The 25,282-nt window shown below is 32.9% G+C and overlaps 2 long non-coding RNA genes across 2 annotated transcripts; both read left to right on the top strand.

The window, feature by feature from the left end:
* The first annotated feature begins 3,493 nt into the window (after positions 1–3,493).
* On the top strand, positions 3,494–5,397 carry LOC110008878 (uncharacterized). Its single transcript, XR_016322883.1, has 3 exons — positions 3,494–3,626; positions 4,262–4,327; positions 5,156–5,397. It is a non-coding gene; the product is annotated as an uncharacterized LOC110008878 (long non-coding RNA).
* Positions 5,398–10,196: 4,799 nt separating this feature from the next.
* LOC149493350 (uncharacterized) lies at positions 10,197–12,163 on the top strand. The gene is made up of 3 exons (XR_016322876.1): positions 10,197–10,392; positions 11,028–11,093; positions 11,922–12,163. It is a non-coding gene; the product is annotated as an uncharacterized LOC149493350 (long non-coding RNA).
* The last annotated feature ends 13,119 nt before the right edge of the window (positions 12,164–25,282 follow it).

Here is a 25,282-nt window from a genome sequence, read left to right as displayed (position 1 = left end):
AAATGATTCCAAGAACATATCTAACATTAAAATTCATCAATTTAACCGAAACATGTAAAGTTCCCAAAATACATTCAAAAACCTAAAAATAAAAAAAAAAAAACAATGTAAATAAGTGAAAGGGGAAATAGAATATTATTGGACTAAACTTAGTAACAAGCTTGAATAAGCTTGGAAAGCCTTACTCCTTGGCTTTCTCTTTATCATGGTTCTCCAACCTCTTCAAAGTATGAGAAATCAACATTAAAATCAAAAATTGACAAAAGAAATAGATGGAGCATGATTTAATGCATCAATAACATGTCTAAACCATGAATTCTACTTATTAATTCATAAAACTCAAAAACCACAACTTACTTGCTTCAATGGTAACTTCAATTCTCTTTGCTTTTAATCACCAATCTCAACTTCTACTACTTAATTCTTAAGAATTAAGTACTAATCCATGGTTTAATTAGGTTGCTTGGTGGTAATTTGGAGGTAAGAAAATGAAAAAAAAATGAAGGAAGAGGAAGAAGATGAAATTGGCGTTGGAGAAGGAGAAGAGAAGAAAGAGAAAGTGTTCTTTGGGTGGTGATAGCTTTAAGGTGACAAAAGTCAAATTGTACTTCTTAATTTAATGCCAAATGTGTGGCTAAGATCAAGTCCTAAGCAATCTCATCCAATGGCTCTAAATATTCCTCAAATAATTGTCTTCTACTTATGATTTCACTCCACCAATTAATTAAATTAACTCCACTAAAATAATTCCTCATTTATTTCTTAATGTACCACACTAAAAATAATATTCATTTAATACATAAATTCTCTACTAATATTCATGAAATATTTTCTACCTGCCTAAATTATGCAAATATGCTCCAAAAATAGTAAATAAAATATTACATATGCCTAGTAATTTTTCCGGACTAAAATAATACCAAGTCCTGGACCGATGGTACTATTTACAAACCGGTAAATCACTATTACTGAAACTAAAAGAAAATCAGACTGTTACACCAATCAAATTATAAAAAGAAAAAAAATAATAAAAAGAAAAAAGCTCAAAAATTTGTAAAAAAAAAAAAAAAAGAAAAATAGAAATACTTAAAAAATAGAGCCAACTCTGTTTTTACAAGTTTTTGTAATTTCAGAATTATATTTATATAGATAGATTCCCAAAATAATAATAATAATAATAATAATAATAATAAGTTGATGAAATTGAAAAATGTTTGATCTACTCTAGCAAATTTAAAACAACCAAATTGCTTCTGCTTGTCTAACGAACTTCTTTTCTTTCCAACCGTCAGAGGGAATTTTTATCGTTGCTTTTGCAGCAGCCTACGCACGACAGTGTAATATTTAAGTTTTAGCTGTATCTTTTCTATTAAGAAAGATATTTTATTACATAGAATAGACAAATAAAATAGGAATATAATATAAAATATATAAATAATTAAAAATAGAAAATACGAGGAATAAGGGAATAAAATAAAAGGATAAAGTATTTTTACAGACTACAAGAAAAGCGATCATTGGGTCACTAGGTTGTTTAATATTGATATTGTAGCAACAGTTTTACTAATTGGCTTAATTTCACTTGAAATTCCTCGCACTATCACGGCGTGTTCTTCAATTTCAATTTGTAACGGTAAAATGAATTTGATCTGACGTCCAAGTGAGGCAAAGTCGGAAAGACGATGTGAACATCCAGATCAGCTTATTTTGTCTTTTAATGTGTTCATGTGTACTTTGTAAGTTGTGAAAAATTTTCTCTTTTTCCCCGCTAACCATTCTTTTCAAGAAAAATATATAATTTTGAGATAGAGCAATGAAACATACATGCATTTTTACTCCATTAGCATTTTATTTTATTTTTTTTTAATTTTCAAATCATGCAGTAAACCTTATCTTTTTTTTTGTTTTACCAAAAGATCAAATAAACTATGTCTGTCCATGTCAATTTAGCATAGAAATGTTAAAATGTACTTAATCATGAGCTAAATTATTTATTATCCGTTATATTCTATTCTAGGAATGGAATAAAGTTTTTATTAGTTTGCGTATTTACTTTTATTTTTATTAAAAAATATTTTTAATTTATGCATTAATTTAGAAGTAAGTAATTAAAATTTTGGTTAATAAGTATTTCGAAGTAACTTAATATATAAAAATGACCAAAAAAAAAAAAACTTTGAAAATAACGTTACAATGACTATTAAGCTTTGAGTGTGGAAATGCGAACAAAGTATTTTACCTTAAAAATAAAAATTATTTGATCTCTTGGTAAAAAAAAAAAAGATAAGATTTACTGCATGATTTAAATTCATTAGAAATCAGGTTAAATTCACTTTACTGTTACACAAATAGATATTTAGGAATTTTACTGTTACAAATTGAAATTGAGAGATGGCGTCGTCATAGAGCCTATATCTGAGGGACCTCAGATGAAATTAAGCTGTTTATTATTATTAGTCTTTTTATGACGTTCATTGCACATTTATTATACTTGTTCTTTGTCTTATATTATTTAAATTTTTTCAATATTAAAATAAAATTTTATATGAGATTAATGTGAATATAACGATTAATTAATAAAATAGCGGTGTGTATATTTGCATACTTCAATTCAATTTCTATCGTTATTTATCTAAAATTCATTGTAACTGTATATGTACAATCTATAATATAATCTAATAAATACGTTTCAATATATATATAATTTTCAATTTTTTGTTATCTCACACACATGTTCATTTTATTTAAAAATAAGTTTTAAAAAATAAAAATTTTAAAATTTTGAAAGGCTTAGTTATGTATATTCTATTCGAAAATTTATTTTTAAAAATATATATCCAATCAAAATCATATAAAAATAATAGGTTGAATTGAACTAGCTATGCATTTTTTCTTTTTGTGTTTTTATAACTAGAAAAAGGTTCATGATTGAAACAACTCGAATTTTTATTTTCAAAGATTTTCCAATTAAATTTAATAAACCGATAGCTTGGAAATTTATTTTAATATTTTAATGCGAACACTGTAAGAAATCGAACAGAAAACCGATTGAAAAAGCCGAAAACCAATTGAAAATCAAAGATTTGGGTCGAATCGAACCGGTTCGACCCAAACCATCTAGAAACATCTCTTTCTTTTCTTTTTATCTCCAGCGCTGCACCTCTACTTCTCACCCTCACCAGCGCCCCACCTCCACTCCACCAACACAGCCACCGCGTCTCCTCCTCCCTTTCTTCTTCTTCTTCTTCTTCTTCTTCTTTCTTTCCTTTTTCTTTCTTTCTTTCCCTTTCTTCTTCCCTGCAACTGTGTCTGCGTCACTGCCAGCAACTCCAGCAGCTCCAGCAACGTCAGCCGATCACCACCGCGCGCCAGTTGCAGTCGCACCGCCTCCATCGCGCACAGCACCGCCCCGCCGCTCCTTCGCACGCCACAGCCAGCGGCTCCACCTGCAGCAGCGCTTCATCCTCAGCCCGATCGCAGCGCCACAGCTCCTCGAGTTCATTGCGCCACTATCCTTGCTGTCCAGTAGATCGCGCCACTTGCTCGCAGTCCCGATGCGCGTAGCTCCGATCTAGCACGCGTAAGCCTTTCCGATCTAGCAAAATTCAACAAAAATTATACTTGGGGTATAGAGCAATTCTTGCTAATTCTCAGAATTTATTTTAGTAATTTGGGTATAATTTAACTTAGTAATTTTAGTTAATTAAATTAATTTTAGTAATCTGGATTAGTTAATTTAATTTAGCAAATTTGATTAGTTGAATTAATTTAATTTAGTGTTGATGAGTCGATTAATAAAAATATATTTGATTAATTAAAATTAAATTCTGGTAGTAAATAAAATTGTTGGAAAATTATGATTTATGGAATTAAAGAAAAATTAATATAGTTGATGTGGATAAATGTGGAGGATGGGAAAAATTAAATTGATGGAGGATGGAAAATTTAATTGATTGATTGCCCGATGGATGGGCTGTGTGATTTGGAGATATTAAATACATTGTTGATATTTTAACAGGTGGATAGTCCAATTTTTAGGAGAGATGCTGCCGAAATTTCGGTAGAAAATAAAAACACATTCAGACGAAAACAAATAAAATAGAGTTAGATAGAAAAATAAAATTTTAGTACAGAAAATAAATTAAATATCGAGATTTATTTACGTAGAAAAATTTAGAATATAAAATAAAAATTCTTAGAATGGTAAAGAAATATTGTCTGATAGAATTATTTTCTTTTGTGTCGTTCTTCCTTTTCTTAGATCGCCCGGGTCCATCCAGTGCTCCTCCAAGACAACATCAAAGCTGGAATTTCGCTCTCTATCACTGTGAATAATAATAAATAATGCATATCAACATGCATTTGCATAGCATTTTTTTTACAAACCTTATATATATTTTTATATTAAAGCTCATTTATTTTATGTTGCATAATTGTATATTTGGATGTATTTGGTGTAGTACGTTGAAAAATTGTTTGAATAATTGTGTTGTGCATATATTGTGACTTGTTTGTGTGGAATTAGGATGAAGTGGGTCACCATGGGTTTGTGAGACCGTTACCGTTATATGGATCCTGATTATGATTATCGGTACCGTTATATGGATCCTGATTACCGTTAGCCGGGTAAATGGGAGATCGGCGCCCCCGTGTGCACCTACCGTTACCGTTACTGTTAACCACAGGTTGGCTTCTTTATTGGGCGCACCGGATAATTTAGATTTGATCGCAGCCCGCAGGGTGGCCTCCTGTTGTGAGCGCCTGATGATCTAGATTTGATGGAGACGACCGGGTTGCCTCCTGTTGGTATGGAAAAGAAAAGAGAGAATGGAAAAACAATGAGAGGACTGGTCAAGTGAGGATTAGATCGGTCGGCCAGTATGGGGGATCGGCTCCCTGGTGCACATGTGAGAGGATGAGCCATGTGGGAGGACGGCTCATCGGGGGTTCGGTGACTCCACTGACTAATTTCCACGTGATGTGATTATTTGAAGGTGATATTGTTTGTGGGTGCTGATGTAATGTCATATGATTGACTGTTGTGTGTTCATTCAGTATACTAGAGTGCATTTTGCTTGACTGTATGTGGTGTGTATTATTTATTATTATTCACTGAGTTGCAAAACTCACCCCCCCTTCTCTCCAAACCTCCCAGGTACTAGGAAGCAGCTGATTCGACTGAAGCTCTGCAATCTTCTCCGCAGAGTTACAAATGTAAACTTTATATTTCTGTTATTTCCTTATGGATGTATAAATTATTCTATTATCAGATTATTTTTGAACTCCGCAGTTATAGGGTTGTGTATTAATATTGGACTTATTGTTAGCACTACACTATAAATTAAATATTATGTAATTAGCTGCAGGTGAACCAGTAAGCCCTTATTGTGATTATAATTTATTGTGAATAGGCCCAGGTTATATATTATGTGTTATTTGAGATTGGGCCAGACGTTTATATATGGGTTTACTGTTTTGAAGAAATCAGGACAGATAGGTCGATAGATTAGATGAGTTAGGCTTACTACGGGCCTCGGGGGCCTTAAGCTTACCTGGGCCCTAGTGCCGGTCCGTCCCACGGAATCGGGTCGTGACAAAGGTGGTATCAGAGCAAAGGTTCATAAGTCTAGGTGTAACTGCGGAGTAATTCCCGTCATGTCTTGACATAGTCTTCCTTGCTTTCCTCTTCAGCGTTGTTCGCAGTCAGGTTAAAGTCAAGTTGTTTAATAATTAAATTTGTATCCTTGTTCTTTAGAGATGTGATTTAGTTACTGATGCTAAGGGGATGGTTTAAACAAAAACCCTTTTATGGAATAAATAATATTCATATATAATTTAAGTATGTAAGAAGATAAGATATATAGGATTAATAAGTTGAGGTTAGTTGATGAAAGTGTGCTATTTTTATTTAATACGTGTTGAATGTGGAATACATATTTAAGAATGCATGAATGTGTGTATAGGTGTGCTTGCGGAATTGAGAATGAGTTGCTAATAATTTAACAAGAGAACTAAATGATTCGGATTCGAGGACATCAGAATCTATTTAATTAGAGTATTGAATGAGTATATGAATTTGATGGAATTTACATGATGTTGGTTAGTGGAATTTCTTATATTTATTGAGATAAATATTTTCTGGATGGAATGGATATACATGATTTTTAGAAGGTCTGAATGTTGAAGGATTTGGTGCGATTTGGTATAATAATTGGTGATGAGTATTTTTCATAAAGAATAATATTGGTGGAATTATTATATGAAGTGAGTTTTATTTATGAGTAATTACTGCTTGGTGGGACAAAGTGTATTGTAGCATTCATCAGCTATTTCGTTTCAAGTGTATGAATGTAGGGAATAATATAAATTATTGTGGTTATAAGAAAAGTAAATTGTGATTCTTAGTAAAAGATAAACTACTTTAATCATGATGTACTTAGTGGTGGATATTGTGTGGATTGTGGCATCTTATGGTTTAATATGGTACAAGTAAGAATTAAATCTAATGGTATTTAGCCTTTTGATATTTAAAATAATTGTTGCACACTCGATGGTATGTGAATTACAAACAATGATTTTTGTTTTATGAGAGATTCTATGATCTGAGAAGGAGTTAATGACTCCATAAGGGAATTAAGGTACTTATGTTATGTAAATAGTGGGCTATGATGATTAAGTGTATTGATGAATGACATCGGACATGGAGAGATAATTGTCCAATTATTGAATTGATATAATACTAATGAAATAGATAAGTAAGGATGGATCTAGTCCTGTTATTGTTTGGATATTAAGAAAAGAATCAATTACAGAAACGTGAAGGGTATAAATTAATATGATTTAAATGAGGATAGTCAGTAATTAGAGGTTTAATAAATTAAGGATTATGGGTAACAAGATTTGATAAAACTAGAAATAGTGATACCTCAGCAGCTTTAAGATAAAGACTTCTATACTTTGGGAATTCATGAGTGTATTAGACGGGACATAAGTAAGACCCTAGTATATGTAGGATGTTTAATAAGCCAGACTAAGTTTATGGATCTAGTATAATAAAATGAAAGTAAAAGATAATAGAGGAAACTAGTGGACTTGGGATTGGAACGCTATTATGTTGGGTGATAATTATATTAGAAAATGATAATTAGAATATAATTTGAAGGAGAATAATATTTGTGTAATTGTAAAGTTTCTTGTTATATTGTTAAAAAAAAAAAAAAAAAAAGAGATAAGGTGGATATTAAGAATTTAAATGATCATAAATAGTAATTTTATGCTGTAAATAAATTTAAAATTTATAAAAATTTAGAAAGTTAACAGATGTTTTAGAATAAGTAGTTAAGACTATGTAGTTAAACAAAAAAAGGAGCGAAATATTATTAAAGATAGAATGATGGAACATGTATACCATTGAAGGTAGGAAGTTATTGAATGTCTTATGTTAAACAAATAGATAAATGATTCGAGGATTGTAATCCCGATGACAAAAGAATTTAGTACTTATATTCAGAAAGAAAGATAGACTTTCTATTGGAGAGAAAGAGAGAAGAGAATTTTGACTACTGTAATTTGATAGCATCTAGTTGGAATAATAGTTGATAAAGGATCACGGGACTTAGCTTGAGACGACAACGAATGTAAATAAATTTAATTTCTTGACGTAAAGCAATTAAAATAAGGAATTTCTATTGATTAGTGCAACTTTTGCAAGTTGCTTGTTTTATTAGATAAAGAAGGGAAGTTATATTTATGTCCTTGGTAGAACATGAAGGTAATTAGAGTATTTTCATTCATTAGTAAGCAAGCTGAGTTTTAATTTACCATTTGCATGGAACAGTGAAACTTGGTATAAGAAGGAAAAGGTGAATTTGGGATAGTTTTAACAAATTAATGAAGAGAATACATGTTAGTGTTTGAAGACTAAGGATATAAACTAGAGGATTATTGGATGTGATAACAGGATGGTCTAAGACTACATCTTGATTATATTGGAGTGCCAACTCATGTGTGTCGATCAGATCACTAATCAATTCAAATTGCTCATGGGACTATTGAGGTACCAATTAGAGCGAAAATTATTGATACATAATGTAGAGTCAATGTAAACCTACTCTGAATTCCTTAGCAATTGGTAGCAATTATGATTGAATGAATAGAATTGTGTTGTAAATGGTAGTTTGCGACATATCTAATGGTTTAAGGAAATATTTAATTAGTTAGGTGCATTTGAGGACTGGTACATTGAAACTCAGATGTTGAGGAATTCAATGAGCTATTAACCCTGTTTGGAGTAAAGAATATAGAGAGAACATAATTAAGGTTGAAAATCTTCCTAGATCGTATTAGGTATAAATTTTACAATTTTGGAGGTGATAGACATTATGATAGACTTGGAGAAAAGGAATAACCCTATGATATTATTATCTGAATATTCTTTAAGAATTCATGGGATTAAGAATAAACATAAAACAATGGACATAGTGTAATCAGGAATTAGATTATAGGTTTAATATCCTTAATCTCATACTTAGCTAGAGCAAAGGCACTACTTGTTTAGGATTTCTGGATACGTAGACCTAGGTAAATTGGATATAAATTACGGTTTGGAGAATTTTACATCTTGATTAAGCTTGTAAAAAAAAATGTAGACTGGATTTCATGATGGAATAGAGTATAATAGAACTGTGTTTGCGAATTTTAGAAAATAAATTAAGAATTATTCGGCATGGCAACAACTAATTTGGCTAGTTGCATAAGTTGTTGTCATAATTAGTTAAGAAATGGTATGATATGATAATTCGGGAAGAAGGATAGAGAGGTTAATAACTAAAATAGAGACTTGATTGTGAATTGAAATTTTCTCTATATAGTCGATGTATTGTTTGTTTTTATGAGAATTCTCATTAGTAGGAATTGAGAATAAATTATATATCTTTTGTTGGAAAATAGTTAAGTTGATAAATATGTGATGAGATTGGGATAGAAGTCAGTATATCCTATCAGTTGATAGCACTTAGCTAGAGAAATGTCATGATTTTGTTTGAAATAAGCTTGTAGTAATACCATGAATTTGTTCTCTTTAATTGGAAAGGATTGAATGGTATTTAATGGTAGAATTGATAATAATAATAAGGATTCTAAATTGGAATAGTAATAAATTTGATTAAATATGTGGATTCTTATATCAATAAGATTACATAATGGGTTGGTGTATGAGTTTCTTATGGAGTGATGATCATTGCCTATGATAGCTAGTGAGAGAATAAATGACGATACACCAATGTAAGGACACATGATATAGAGCTAATGAGATCAATAACCCTTACTTGAGCAGATGTTATAAGTGAATAAAATTCTTACGTGTAAAGGTAAATATTAGTGTCGAATCTGTGCTTTAAGTTATGAATATTTGACTTGAGGTGACAACTTGTAGACATAGTATGATTCACGTTTAAATTAACTTTAGGGATGGATTTATCTTATAATCATCTTACCCTCTCTATAAATTAGATTTTCTTCCCAGGTCTGTTCATTGGTTTGTCTTAATTATTAAATTTAAGAAAAATTAGATTCACCACTCTGACTAACGAACTTGCAACTTTATGTGAGAAGCATAACCACCATTGTCGTAAACAATTATTGTATCCTAGTTTCTTGTTATTTTCAAAATTCGAGGACGAATTTTTTTTTTAAGGGGGGAAGACTGAAACAACTCGAATTTTTATTTTCAAAGATTTTCCAATTAAATTTAATAAACCGACAGCTTGGAAATTTATTTTAATATTTTAATGCGAACACTGTGAGAAATCGAACAGAAAACCGATTGAAAAAGCCGAAAACCAATTGAAAATCAAAGATTTGGGTCGAATCGAACCGGTTCGACCCAAACCATCTAGAAACATCTCTTTCTTTTCTTTTTATCTCCAGCGCTGCACCTCTACTTCTCACCCTCACCAGCGCCCCACCTCCACTCCACCAACACAGCCACCGCGTCTCCTCCTCCCTTTCTTCTTCTTCTTCTTCTTCTTCTTCTTTCTTTCCTTTTTCTTTCTTTCTTTCCCTTTCTTCTTCCCTGCAACTGTGTCTGCGTCACTGCCAGCAACTCCAGCAACGTCAGCCGATCACCACCGTGCGCCAGTTGCAGTCGCACCGCCTCCATCGCGCACAGCACCGCCCCGCCGCTCCTTCGCACGCCACAGCCAGGGGCTCCACCTGCAGCAGCGCTTCATCCTCAGCCAGATCGCAGCGCCACAGCTCCTCGAGTTCATTGCGCCACCATCCTTGCTGTCCAGTAGATCGCGCCACTTGCTCGCAGTCCCGATGCGCGTAGCTCCGATCTAGCACGCGTAAGCCTTTCCGATCTAGCAAAATTCAACAAAAATTATACTTGGGGTATAGAGCAATTCTTGCTAATTCTCAGAATTTATTTTAGTAATTTGGGTATAATTTAACTTAGTAATTTTAGTTAATTAAATTAATTTTAGTAATCTGGATTAGTTAATTTAATTTAGCAAATTTGATTAGTTGAATTAATTTAATTTAGTGTTGATGAGTCGATTAATAAAAATATATTTGATTAATTAAAATTAAATTCTGGTAGTAAATAAAATTGTTGGAAAATTATGATTTATGGAATTAAAGAAAAATTAATATAGTTGATGTGGATAAATGTGGAGGATGGGAAAAATTAAATTGATGGAGGATGGAAAATTTAATTGATTGATTGCCCGATGGATGGGCTGTGTGATTTGGAGATATTAAATACATTGTTGATATTTTAACAGGTGGATAGTCCAATTTTTAGGGGAGATGCTGCCGAAATTTCGGTAGAAAATAAAAACACATTCAGACGAAAACAAATAAAATAGAGTTAGATAGAAAAATAAAATTTTAGTACAGAAAATAAATTAAATATCGAGATTTATTTACGTAGAAAAATTTAGAATATAAAATAAAAATTCTTAGAATGGTAAAGAAATATTGTCTGATAGAATTATTTTCTTTTGTGTCGTTCTTCCTTTTCTTAGATCGCCCGGGTCCATCCAGTGCTCCTCCAAGACAACATCAAAGCTGGAATTTCGCTCTCTATCACTGTGAATAATAATAAATAATGCATATCAACATGCATTTGCATAGCATTTTTTTTACAAACCTTATATATATTTTTATATTAAAGCTCATTTATTTTATGTTGCATAATTGTATATTTGGATGTATTTGGTGTAGTACGTTGAAAAATTGTTTGAATAATTGTGTTGTGCATATATTGTGACTTGTTTGTGTGGAATTAGGATGAAGTGGGTCACCATGGGTTTGTGAGACCGTTACCGTTATATGGATCCTGATTATGATTATCGGTACCGTTATATGGATCCTGATTACCGTTAGCCGGGTAAATGGGAGATCGGCGCCCCCGTGTGCACCTACCGTTACCGTTACTGTTAACCACAGGTTGGCTTCTTTATTGGGCGCACCGGATAATCTAGATTTGATCGCAGCCCGCAGGGTGGCCTCCTGTTGTGAGCGCCTGATGATCTAGATTTGATGGAGACGACCGGGTTGCCTCCTGTTGGTATGGAAAAGAAAAGAGAGAATGGAAAAACAATGAGAGGACTGGTCAAGTGAGGATTAGATCGGTCGGCCAGTATGGGGGATCGGCTCCCTGGTGCACATGTGAGAGGATGAGCCATGTGGGAGGACGGCTCATCGGGGGTTCGGTGACTCCACTGACTAATTTCCACGTGATGTGATTATTTGAAGGTGATATTGTTTGTGGGTGCTGATGTAATGTCATATGATTGACTGTTGTGTGTTCATTCAGTATACTAGAGTGCATTTTGCTTGACTGTATGTGGTGTGTATTATTTATTATTATTCACTGAGTTGCAAAACTCACCCCCCCTTCTCTCCAAACCTCCCAGGTACTAGGAAGCAGCTGATTCGACTGAAGCTTTGCAATCTTCTCCGCAGAGTTACAAATGTAAACTTTATATTTCTGTTATTTCCTTATGGATGTATAAATTATTCTATTATCAGATTATTTTTGAACTCCGCAGTTATAGGGTTGTGTATTAATATTGGACTTATTGTTAGCACTACACTATAAATTAAATATTATGTAATTAGCTGCAGGTGAACCAGTAAGCCCTTATTGTGATTATAATTTATTGTGAATAGGCCCAGGTTATATATTATGTGTTATTTGAGATTGGGCCAGACGTTTATATATGGGTTTACTGTTTTGAAGAAATCAGGACAGATAGGTCGATAGATTAGATGAGTTAGGCTTACTACGGGCCTCGGGGGCCTTAAGCTTACCTGGGCCTTAGTGCCGGTCCGTCCCACGGAATCGGGTCGTGACAATGATACTGTCTAAATCAAATAAATCATAATTCTTGTTCATCATCGTTCTTTGGTAAATATATAATGACTTAAAAGGCTGAATTAAGTCATTTAAAAAAAATATCTGAATTAAGAGCTTATGGGACTTATTTGATATCATTTGCTATTATTTTTGAGTAAATTACTATTTAGTTCTTTGGATGTACTCAAATAATAGCCATGACTCATTTTTTCAGAATTAATGTACAAAGTCATTTCTTTTTCCCTCATTATATTTAGTAATTTTAATTAATTTTTCTTTCAATACACTGGTAGAACAATTAATTAGTACTCCCCCATTCTCTTTATTTAAAGAAAACATAAAAAGCTATTGGATTAAAAAAGTTAGTTAAATTAAGTTTTCTCTCTAAAATGCTCTTCATTTCATCATTAATTATGAGAACAATAGCTAATATAAAAAGCAGTCTCAAGAAGTGCATTGAGCGTCATTTCCAACCTTTTTTATCAACTCTATCTGACTTTACTAGATGGGGACGTTTTACACAATACGTGCACAAAAATGAAAAAAATTTTAAACCAAATTAAAGACCAAATTTTTGAACTTATTCATTGAAAGCCATAAATTTTCAAAATTTTCGGCAAAAATAAAGGAGGGAAAACTTAAATTTTGGCTCTAAGTTGTTTAAATTTGAATAATTTTTCAATTCAAATTCAAATTAAAATGCAAAATTTGGTTTCTCCAAATCTAAATGAAATTTAGAAAGTAACGCCTAAATGCAATATATTGCAGTCAAAATGAAATAGAATTTGGAGCACAATTTTTATAGTTTACAATCAGACTCCTCGACTTCTAAACCTTGGCCCACATATAAATGAATCACAGTTAATGATCTGATTTAAGAAAAATCTATTCACTTCTCTATAACATCTAAATCAGTCACACTATATCCAAAAATGGTCATTACTTTGCTTCCTCCAGACTTGAATCCTATACATAATAAAGTAGAAATGGCTATGGTTGTCTCTCTATGAATTAATGACATTAATTTTCTTCTCAATTTGTAATCTTGCTATCTTATCTTATCAATTTATATTTATATACTTACACGTTCCTAAAAATTGCTTGACCTATTGTATTTGGCATGTTAACAAGTTTTAATTTTAAAATGGGTACTAAAATCCGAGTTTTAGTATGAGTTTGAAGGCACGATTTTTTAAAAAAGTGCATAGTCTAGGAAAATATATGACAACTTCACATTTGAAAAGTGCACAACTAATAATAATAAGGTCATAATGTGGCTTACAAAAGAGTGTAATCATTACAAGGATTTAAAAAAGTGTGCATCTAAAAATAACAAGGCTACAAAATGTCTTATAGAAATGCACAACTAATAAATTAAAAGGCCACAAAGTGACTTATAGAATTTCACAAATATTAACTAATATAGAGAAATAAAAACCATTAAGAAGTGCACAAGTACTAAAAACATGGCCACAAATGGCTTACAGAAGTGCACAACTAATAATTAAAAGGTCACAGAGTGACTTACAGAAGTTCACAACTGTTAACTAACACATAAAAACAAAAACCATTGAAAAAGTGCACAAGTACTAAAAATAAAAGGCTACTAAGTAGCTTACAACAAGTACAACCATTATAAGGATTTAAAAAAGTGCACAAGTACTAAAAAAAAAGCTACTAAATGGCTTACAAAAAGCAAAAAATAATCAGAAAGTGCACAATTACTACTAATAAAAGCCCACATTAATCTATTTATTATCACTATTCTTACCTAGATTAGCGTTAATAGCAATAAGTATGTCCTCTACAATTTTTCTTACTGGGTCATCTATCTCATCAAACATGTATTCATCAAACATACAAATAAGGGCTAACTCTATATTTATGTGACCAAATTCATAAAAACGACCACTGTTGCTATAAAATAAAATGAAAAAGTGAGTTGATAATTTGTCTCTTGAAACACGCGTACATCAAATGTTGAGAATATTTAAATCTGACACTTTTCTTAATTGTTGAGCTTCAATTTTAAAAAAACACATATATCTTAAGGGTTTTCTAATCTTTTTAACTTGGCTTGCATTATAAAAAAATACATCCAAAAAGAAAATTTTCTCTAAATAAAGAGAATGGAGGGAATATGATAAAAACAACTATATAAAAATATATTATAGGTGTCTTGATTAGTGTATTCAAGAATAATTTGGAGAATAAAAAATAATTCACTAGGAAGATACTAGATCAATGCATGCATTCATTATGAGGCAATAATGATATTTTCACTAAACAAAATTGATAAAATATAATTAAATTGAGATAAACGAAAAAATTAAATTAAATTGAAAAAGTAAACGAAAACAATTATGTAATAAGATAAAATTGAGAGTGTATATAATTAAATTTGGGAAATAAAAGTTATGATTAGTTTGTAAGAGTATTCGCTCTTTATTTTTTATTTAATAAAATATAAAAATTATTTTAGGACTATTAAAAATTTCACTGAAAATTCATAGCAACCTGCAAAATAGAGGCTAATGGAAAAAAGGTATAGTAATTACTGAGCAAAAAAAAAAAATGTACTATTGAATTCAAAAAGGAATAACCATTGGGAAAATTTGTGAAGAAAAATTACTTAGAATAATAGAAAGAATTAAGATAGGTGTAAATTAAACTAAAAATATTAAGTGCAATAAATATTTTATTGTCATATCATTTCATATTTTGCATTTGTGTTTGTGGTTTTGGATATAATAACAAAGAGAAAATGTCAACTTTTCAAAATTAAAACATTTTTTTTTTTGAAAGAAAAGTGCCCATTTATATTAAGGATAAACAAGACACATAGCATTAGAAATGAAATTTAGGAGGAACAAGACCTCGATCTTTAAAGACAGACATAGAATAAAAATGTGTTGCTAACAAGTGAGCAACTCTATTTGTTGACCTAGGAAAAAAACACAGAACATTGCCTTAGGACTTTAATAAGAAGCTTACAATCATCCACAACTCTACTAAAGTAAGTTCTGTCAGTTACAGGGCATTGAATTGCTTGTACAACAGCTGTGAATTAGATTCCAAAATCACCTTACTTATATCTTTCGCCGTCACCCAGCTGAGAGCTTCATGAAAGCTCAGTGCTTCTGCTGACAAGGGGTTAGTAGTACTCATTGTCGCTTTTTGACATGCAAAAAGCATTTGACCATGAGCATCTTGCAGGACCCATCACATTTCAGTTGTGCTTGAGTTCTGCAGCAAGGAAGCGTCAATATTGCACTTAAGAAAGCCACAGGGGGCGCTACCCAGAGTGACATATTGGTGCGACCAGTAGTAGGAGAAGAAAGTTTCTTGGATTGTGCTAACTTCTAAGATTGAACCTAGCCAAAACCAGAACTTAGTAAGATCATTGATGAAACTCTGCTGTCATCCCATACAACTCAATTCCTATTGTTCCAACTAATCCAAACTGTCATGCAGAAAACTTCAACATCTAATAAAGCGAGGACCTGAAAAATATTTAGAAGCATATTTAACATGAAGTTGATTTGAAGCTCAAAAACAACATTAACACTTGAAAGCACAACACTCTAGCACTCTTTGGCAAACTCACACTTAAATAATAAAAGCATCAAAATTTCTGTAGATTGCCCGTAGATTGGGCAAGCATCATCCAATTCCAAGCCTCTAGATACTAGTTTGTTTCGGACAGGGAGGCATCTCATACCAACCCGCCACAAGATTTTTTTTTTTATTTTTGGCGGTATTTTCAAACACCAAATTGCCAGTAACAGTTTGTTGGACGGAAGAGGAGGAGAGGACTTTTGATCAAGAGTGTTTTTCTATATATGTTTCAATTGTTAACACCATAGGCTTTTATAGCCATGCAAATACATAGCTTGGAAATACCAAAAGACATCTAGTAATGATAATAATAATAATTAGAAAACTTAAAAGACATCTAGGAAATCCAAAAGACAAAGTAACTCACAAGTTACAATACAACTCAAAAGACACTAAACATTGAATTCAAATTAATAATAATAAAAGTCCCCCTTAATTTGAAATCTTCTTCTTTATGCCAATGCTTTCTCTTAATTTTTGAAAATCTTCAAACTTTAATGGCTTCATAAAAATGTCTGCAACTTGATCATTAGTCTTAACATACTTAAGCTGCACTTGCTTATTCTCAACACATTCTCGAATGAAATGATACCTTGTATCGATGTGTTTGCTACGATCATGATACACTGGATTTTTCGCCAATGCTTGTGCGGATTTGTTATCAATACAAATCTCTGTAGCTCCTTCTTGTGGCAAATGCAGTTCTTTCAACAATTTTCTTACCATATAGCATGACATGTACAGGAAGTCGCAGCCACATACTCCGATTCACAACTTGAGAGTGTGACAATTGGTTGCTTCTTAGAACTCCATGAAATAGCACAATCACCCATGAAAAATATAAAACCACTAGTGCTCTTTCTATCATCAATATCTCCCGCAAAATCACTGTCACAATATCCAACCAACTTAAAATTATTAGAGGGAGAATAAAGCAATCCAAAATCAAATGTACCTCTAACGTAACGAAGAATTCTCTTAGCCGCTCTCATGTGAGTAGAGGTAGGAGTTTTCATGAAACGGCTCACTACTCCAACCACATAAAGAATATCAGGCCCTGTATTCGTTAAATATCTCAAGCTTCCCACGAGGCTTTTGAACATAGAGGGATCAACCTTTTCTCCATCTTCAAATCTTGACAATTTCATTACGCTTTCCATCGGAGTGTTCACCGGATTGCTTTCAAACATCTTGAACTTCTTCAAAACTACTTTTGCATAGCTTTCTTGAGATATGAATATCCCTTCCTCCATTTGCTTCACTTCAAGGCCCAAATAATATGACGCAAGCAACATAATCAAATTTAGAAATTAAAGAACGCAGGATTTTCTCTATTACACGATGTTTCTAACTTCTCTCCATATCTCTTCAACTGGTTTGCTATTTCCTTCACCCTCGAACAATAATCTGATATTGATTCAGATTCCTTCATCTTCAATGCTTCAAAATCACCTCTTAGTGATTGAAGTCTCACCTTCTTCACTTTATCAACACCTTGGAAAGATTTCTCTAAAATCTCCCAAGCTTCCTTCGCCGTTGGAGCATCCGCTACCTTTTCAAACATCATATCATCCAAACATTGGTGGATGAGAGTGAGGGCTTGTCGATCCTTCTTCTTGAACTTAACAAGAGTATCCTTCTCATTTTGAGATAAACTCTCTTCATTTTCAGGCTTCTCAAAGCCTTTCTCTACCATCTCCCATACATCTTGAGAGCCTAGTAATGCTTTCATTCAAAGACACCATTTTGCAAAGTTTTCTTTTGCAAGACGAGGGAATATGACGGGCGTAGCCCCATTGTTTGCCATCTCTCAAACTCTCTTTAACTTTCTTTTTCACTCCAAGGAAATATGCTCTGATATCACTTTGTTGGACGGAAGAGGAGGAGAGGACTTTTGATCAAGAGTGTTTTTCTATATATGTTTCAATTGTTAACACCATAGGCTTTTATAGCCATGCAAATTGTTAGATATGTGTCTCAGAAACTAAGAGTAATTCAAAAAAGATGTTTAACGAGAAAATTTATAAACATGTGAAGGCTTAATTTTATTGAAACACTATTACAGAAGTATTTATAGACTCTAAAAACAGAAAACTTCAAAAAAATAAGCAAACTTATTATGCATATCTGATATGATAAGCATATTAAATTATTCCTTAAAAATAGCAATAGAATAACAAATAATTATCTAATCTTCCAACGGCCTTCACCATAGCTACTAAGTCAACATTCAACAAAATCTCCTCCTTGGCTTAGGAGCAGCAAACTCCAAGTCTTTCTCTTAAATATTCAAATCTAGCCTTGGAGAGAGATTTGGTCAAAATATCAGCATTCTGAAATTCTGAATTGTAGTGCACCAAACTTACTTCACCATTCTTTTGAACTTCCCTAAGGAAATACAATTTAATCTTGAAGTGCTTAGTTTTTCCATGAAATACTGGATTATTTGCAATTGAGATTGCAACCTGGTTGTAGACATAAACCTTTGTACTTCCTTTTTCTTCCATAGACAAGTCAGCTAACAATTTCCTTATCCACAAAGCTTGATTAACTGCTAAAGTGGCTGCAACATACTCTGCTTCAGCTGTGGATTGAGCTATCACATCTTGCTTTTTGGAACACCAGGAAAATACACCAGAACCAAAATTGAAACAGTAACCGGAAGTGCTCTTCATATCATCTAAGCAACCGGCCCAATCACTATCGAAAAAACCATGAAAATTAAAATTCTGAACTTCACTGAACTTAATACCATGGTTTATTGTGCCTTTAATATATCTAATTATACGTTTTGCTGCTTGAAAATAAATCTCACTAGCACAATGCATGTATCTTGACAGCAAACTTACAGCATGCATGATATCAGGTCACGTTGCAGTTAGATACATTAGGCAACCTATTAAACTCTTGTACAGCACCTCATCTACCTTTTTGGCTACATCTTCTTTGCAAAATTTCTCCTTCAGATTCATTGGAGTTGTGGTTGACTTGCAATTCTCCATCTTGATTTTTTTTAGAATCTCCTTGGCATATTTTTGTTGACAAATAAAAACTTCATTTTCTTTTTGATGCACTTCAATTCCAAGAAAAAAAGACATTTCTCCAAGGTCTGTCATTTCAAACACCTCCATCATCTCTGCCTTGAATTGATTTATCATTCTTCCATTGCTACCTGTTATTAATAGATCATCAACATACAAAGATATTATGAGTATATCTGTTTCTGTTTTCTTAACATAGAGAGTGAATTCACTCAAGCTTTTCTCAAAGCCTAAGCTTAGAAGATGAGAATCAATTCGGTTGTACCAAGCCCTAGGGGCTTGCTTCAAACCATATAAGGCTTTTTTCAAACGATATACTTTATCTTCATCTCTTTTAACTAGAAAACCTTCGGGCTACTCTATAAAAATTTCTTCTTCCAAGTAACCGTTTAAAAAAGCCGACTTTACATCAAGTTGATGAACCTTCCATCCTTTTTGTGCAACTATAACTAATAGCATTCTGATTGTATCAAGGCGAGCCACAGGAGCAAAAGTTTCAGAAAAATCAACTCCAAACATTTGAGCATAACCTTTGACCACCTTTATGGCATTTAATATTTGGTCTCCACCAACACCTTTGTTGAGGATGATTTGTTTTCTTACAATGTGGACATGGCGGATAATTTTTGGCATTTCTTGTCCTCTGTGTCAATTTCCCTTCTTTAATTCGTGAACTTGCTTGATAAGCACCTTCTACAGAAACTTCATTCCTCATAAGCCTTCTTTGCTCTAGAGCCTGTAAAGGATTTAAGAGTTCTGCCAAGGTAATACTTGACAGATCTTTAGAATTTTCCAAAGATGAGATCGTTGCTTCATATTTTTCAGGTAATGTGACTAGAATTTTTTGAATAATTCGTTCATCAGAAAATTCTTTGCCAAAAAGTCGCACCTTATTTGCAATATCGAGAAGTCTATCGGCATACTCTTTTGCAGTTTTTGATTCTTTCATCCTTTGTGTTTCAAAATCACGAAATAAATTCATGACTTGCATATTATCTAACTTTTCATTTCCTTTATACTCGTTTTCAAGATATTTCCAAATTTCTGCGGCAGATTTCTTTTGCATAATTCTGCTAAGAATCGAGGGTGAAACAGCAGAAAACAAACAATTCATGGCTTTAGCTTTTCTTTTCACCTTCTCTTTGTGACTTTTGATCTGAATCATTGTTGGGTTATCTCCAAGTGGTGGAACTTCATAATCTTCTTCCACAACCTCCCACAGATCATAAGCTTTGAGATGAGTTTCCATCCTAATAGCCCAGACTTTGTAAGTAACTCCATCAAATATTGGAGGAGTAATTGAACCATAACTAGACTCTCCCTCCATCTCACGGGTTGGTGTTTGGGTTTGATTTTGGTTCACTCAATTTCACAAGTCCTATAAGATATTGGCTCTGATACCACAGTGTTAGATATGTGTCTCAGAAACTAAGAGTAATTCAAAAAAGATGTTTAAAAAGAAAATTTATAAACATGTGAAGGCTTAATTTTATTGAAACACTATTACAGAAGTATTTATAGACTCTAAAAACAGAAAACTTCAGAAAAATAAGCAAACTTATTATGCATATCTGATATGATAAGCATATTAAATTATTCCTTAAAAATAGTAACAGAATAACAAATAATTATCTAATCTTCCAACAGCCTTCACCATAGCTACTAAGTCAACATTCAACACAAATACATAGCTTGGAAACACCAAAAGACACCTAGTAAATGATAATAACAATAATAATCTAGAAAACTTAAAAGACATCTTAGAAATCCAAAAGACAAAGTAACTCACAAGTTACAATACAACTCAAAAGACACTAAACCTTAAATTCAAATTAATAAGAATATAGTTCATCTATGGGGGAGTTAATGCAAATAAGGTCTATTAGTGTTTTTTCTAGTAATGGAGAAGATGAAGATGAAGGGAAGAATACTTGGGTTTCATTTCTTAACAAATCTGTAGTACATGAAAACATATATACTAGGAACTTCATCTACTTGGGACCTTAGCAAAACATGATTATATTAGCATATTCTAGAAGCTATAATATAAAAATACAAAATATAATGAGCTAGAGTGTTTAGAGTGTTTGGCTATAGTAGCAACTCAACACTTCTCCTTAATACTTTTGTTAAATACTCCAAGCATGCCTCTAAGAACTTCAAACTTAGCTTTGGGAAGAGCTTTTGTGAATATATCAGCAAATTGTTCTTCACCTCTGCAGTAAACTAAGGAAACTTTACCTACTCTTTAAACTTCTCTTATAAAATGACACTTCACTTGAATTTGCTTGGTCCTTCTATGGCTGATTGGTTGTCACACATAATCTTAGTAGCACCTTCTAGCTGCTGCCCCATATCTTCAAAAATCTTCCAAAGCTAAATAACTTGATTCACAGTAGTTGAGGCTATAATATACTCGGCTTCTGTTGTAGATTGAGCCATCGTTTCTTGCTTCTTAGAGACCTATGAAAACACACCTGAACCCAAGGTGAAAACATAACCCAAAGTGCTCTTCATGTCATAGACGGAACCAACCCAATCATTATCAGTATATGCAATCAAATGAGAGTCATTTGTGCTAGAAAATCACACTCCATAATCACTTATTCCTCTTATGTATTTGAGGACACATTTTGCAGCTCAAAGTGAATTTCACTTGGTGAATTCATAAAACGGGACAATAAACTCACAGTAAGCATTAAATCTAGCCTTGTAGTCGTGAGATACAATAATTTCCCAACCAAGCTTTTATACTTCTTCTTATCAGCCTTTTTAGCATCATTAAATTTTGATAGCATCAAATTCAACATAAGAGGAGTTGAAACTGATTTAGAAGTTTGCATATTGAACATCTTCAAAATATCTTCCTTATATTTTTCTTGCGAAATAAAAATTCCCTTCTCAAATTGAGTGATTTCCATTCCAAGAAAATAATTAATCAAACCCAAATCAGTCATTTCAAACACATTCGTCATATCTTGCTTGAAGTCTTCAACCATCTTCAAGCTATTTCCGGTCACCAATAAATCATTAACAAAAAGAGAGAATTAAAATTTCAGAATTATCTTGTCTTTTGATGTACAAGGTGTGCTTACTCTCACTTCTTTGGAATCCTTGCTGGCTGAAGTACTTATCTATTCTCATATACCAAGCTCTTGCTACTTGTTTCAATTCATAGAGGGCTTTACTAAGCTTGTAAACATGATCTTCTTTTCCATCATTCATAAATCCTTTCGACTGCTCTACATACATTGCTTCTTGAAGATAACCTTTCAAGAAGGCTGATTTAACATCAAGTTGATGAATCTTCCATTTTCTTTGAGCCGCTAAAGCAATAAGTAATCTGATTGTATCAAGCCTTGCATATGGAGCAAATGTGTCCTTATAATCAACACCAAGCTCTTGTTAATACCCCTTTACTATAAGTCTTACTTTAAACCTATTGATTGTGCCATTCAGATTGAATTAAGCCTTGTAACTCCAATTTACACCAATAATCTTCTTATCTCTAGGTCTAGAAATTAATTCCCAAGTCCTATTTTTATTGATCATTTGAATTTTCTCCTCCATTGCTGATTGCCACTCCACAAATTTTAATGCTTCAACAAAATTTTCAGGTCCAAAAATAGCTAGGCTGCAATTGTAAATATTTGAGACTGACCTAGTTTTTCTTGCCAGTGCATCTGCAGTGGGACCATCATCATAAGAGTTGGAATTTGAGCTAGACCCATTTTGACTTTGATCTTGATGAGACCGACTTGTTTCAGCTTTCTTCTCTTCCTTCATTTCTTCCCAGTTCCACATGGAGTGTCCATCCACTTCCACATCTTTACTCACAATAACATTCTCAATTTGCAAATTGAATATTCTATACCCTTTTGATTGTGTACTATAGCCTATGAATATACCATTCTCTGCTTTAGCTTCGAGTTTATGCCTTTTTACAGCAGGTACATGAAAATAACATAGGGAACTAAACACTTTTAAGTGCTTAACTGTGGGCTTATGTTTGCTCTAAGGTTCAATGGGAGTAGAGAATTTTAATGCTCTTGTAGGCAATCTATTAAGCAAGTATACTACTGTAGAAACGACTTCAGCCCAGAATGTTTTAGGCAATTTCTTATTTGCTAACATGCTTCTAGCCATCTCCATGCTTTTCTATTCTTCCTTTCGAAGACACCATTTTGTTGAGAAGGACAAGCAACAGAAAGTTGATGCTCAATGCCTTCATCTTCACAAAATTTATCAAACTCTATTGATAAATATTCAGTTCCTCTATTTGATCTGATTGTCTTGATGCTGCAGCCACTTTGCTTCTTAACAAAAGTTTTAAATCTCTTAAACACATTAAAAACTTCTGATTTGTGTTTGAAAAAATACACCCATGTCATTCTAGTAAAATCATCAATAAAGAGATTAAAATATTTATTATCACCAAGAGATGTAGTTCTCACAAGACCACAAACATCAGTATGCACTAGCTCAAGTTTATGAGAAGCTCTTCATGCTTATGCTCTTGGAAAGGGTTGTCTATGCAATTTCCCGGCTTGACAAGCTTCACACACATCAGATTTTAAGGAAATTGTGGGCATATCTCACACCATGCACTTAGATTGCATAAATTGGAGAGCATTCAAATAATAATTGCATAAATTGTGTGCAACAACATTATAGGCATTTAAAGAAGAATTCTTTAAATCCAAAGGAAAATTTCTGCTTCTCATAGCCACTTCAATTAGCTTGCTACATTCAATTCATAAACAGTGTAAAACATATTTTCAAAATGCAAAACATAACCATGTTCAAACATTTGCCCAACACTCAATAGATTTTGACTGAGATCAGGAACTAGTAAGACATATTTGATAAATTTCATACCTTGATTAGTATGAATTTTTACCATTCCTTTGCCGGTGACGAGTATCTCTTCTGCATTTGCTACTTTTACAGTGCCTTTGTATGTGGAATCAAGCTTACTGAAATTTGATGTATGTTTAATCATGTGATTTGAGCAACCGCTGTCAATTAGTCATGGTTTCTGATGTAAGACTTCAGAGACATGACTTGAAAAGAATACATTATCTTCCTTCCCCTTTCTTCAACACGGTTTGCATTTTGAGTTTGATTTTGTTGCTGATTTTGCTTCCTCCTGCACAACCTATGTGCCCGAAATAATTACAAAATCTGCATTAATGCTTGCCTTTGTATCTACAATCTTTCTCTAAATGGTTCTTTTGCACACACGACAAGGAGGAAGCTTGCCATTTTGCTCAACTTCTTTAAATTTTGACGAACCAGCTTCATCTCCTTTCTTGTTGAAATATTGCTTCTTGTTGTATCTGAAATTAGCTTACTTCGGATTATTATTGCCCTAAAGCGCTGCTTCTGTAAGTGCTTCACTTCTCATGGAGAACCTTTGCTCTTGGCTTGCAAGGCTCCAATAATCTCTGTTATCGTGTATTTTGAAAGGTCATGAGCTTCTTCAATGGCTGTAACTTTTGGCTCATATTGCTCCAGTAAGGAGATAAGAATTTTCTCCACTACTCTCTGGTTTGTAATATCTTCTCCATAAATCTTCAATTGACTTACAACTTGAATAATTCTTGAGCTGGAATGTTTGATACCTTTATTATCCTTCATCTTCAATGATTCAAATTCTCTTCTTAAGGTCTGCAACTTCACTTGTCTTACTCTTTAAGAACCTTGCAACTCCTCCTTCAATAATTCTCATGCTTCCTTGGCTGTCTCTGCACCCATAATTCTCGAAAAAATATTTTCATAAACAGGTGAGTGAATGAAAGAAAGGGCTTTAAATGAATTTAGAGCCTCCTCCATTTGTTACTTGATTTGAGCAAGAGTAGGATTTGACCTTTGTGGTAGCGGCTCGTAATCTTCTTCCACTACCTCCCACAAATCATTAGCTTTTAAGAAAGCTTTCATTTTGATTACCCAAAAATCATAATTTTGGCCTTTGAAGATGGGTGGTGCTGGAATTGAGATGTGGGAAGACAAATCTCACTTCTCTATTTCTTTTTCTTTATCTTTCTCTTTCTCTCTTTTTCTCTCTCAAGTAACAAAGTAATCTCAAGCCCCTTTAAGAATTAAAGAGTTCTGATACCAATTGTTAGTGTTTTTACTAGTAATGGAGACGATGAAGAGAAGAATACTTGGGTTTCATTTCTTAAGAAATCTGTAGTGTGTGAAAATACATATACTAGGAGTTTCACCTATTTGGGACTTTAGGGACATGATATAAAAT

Source organism: Jatropha curcas, chromosome 10 (assembly GCF_041381405.1).
Source record: "Jatropha curcas cultivar XTBG-Jc1 chromosome 10, XTBG_Jcur_1.0, whole genome shotgun sequence".
NCBI classification, from domain to species: domain Eukaryota; kingdom Viridiplantae; phylum Streptophyta; class Magnoliopsida; order Malpighiales; family Euphorbiaceae; genus Jatropha; species Jatropha curcas.
This window is presented reverse-complemented; position numbering and strand designations above follow the sequence as displayed.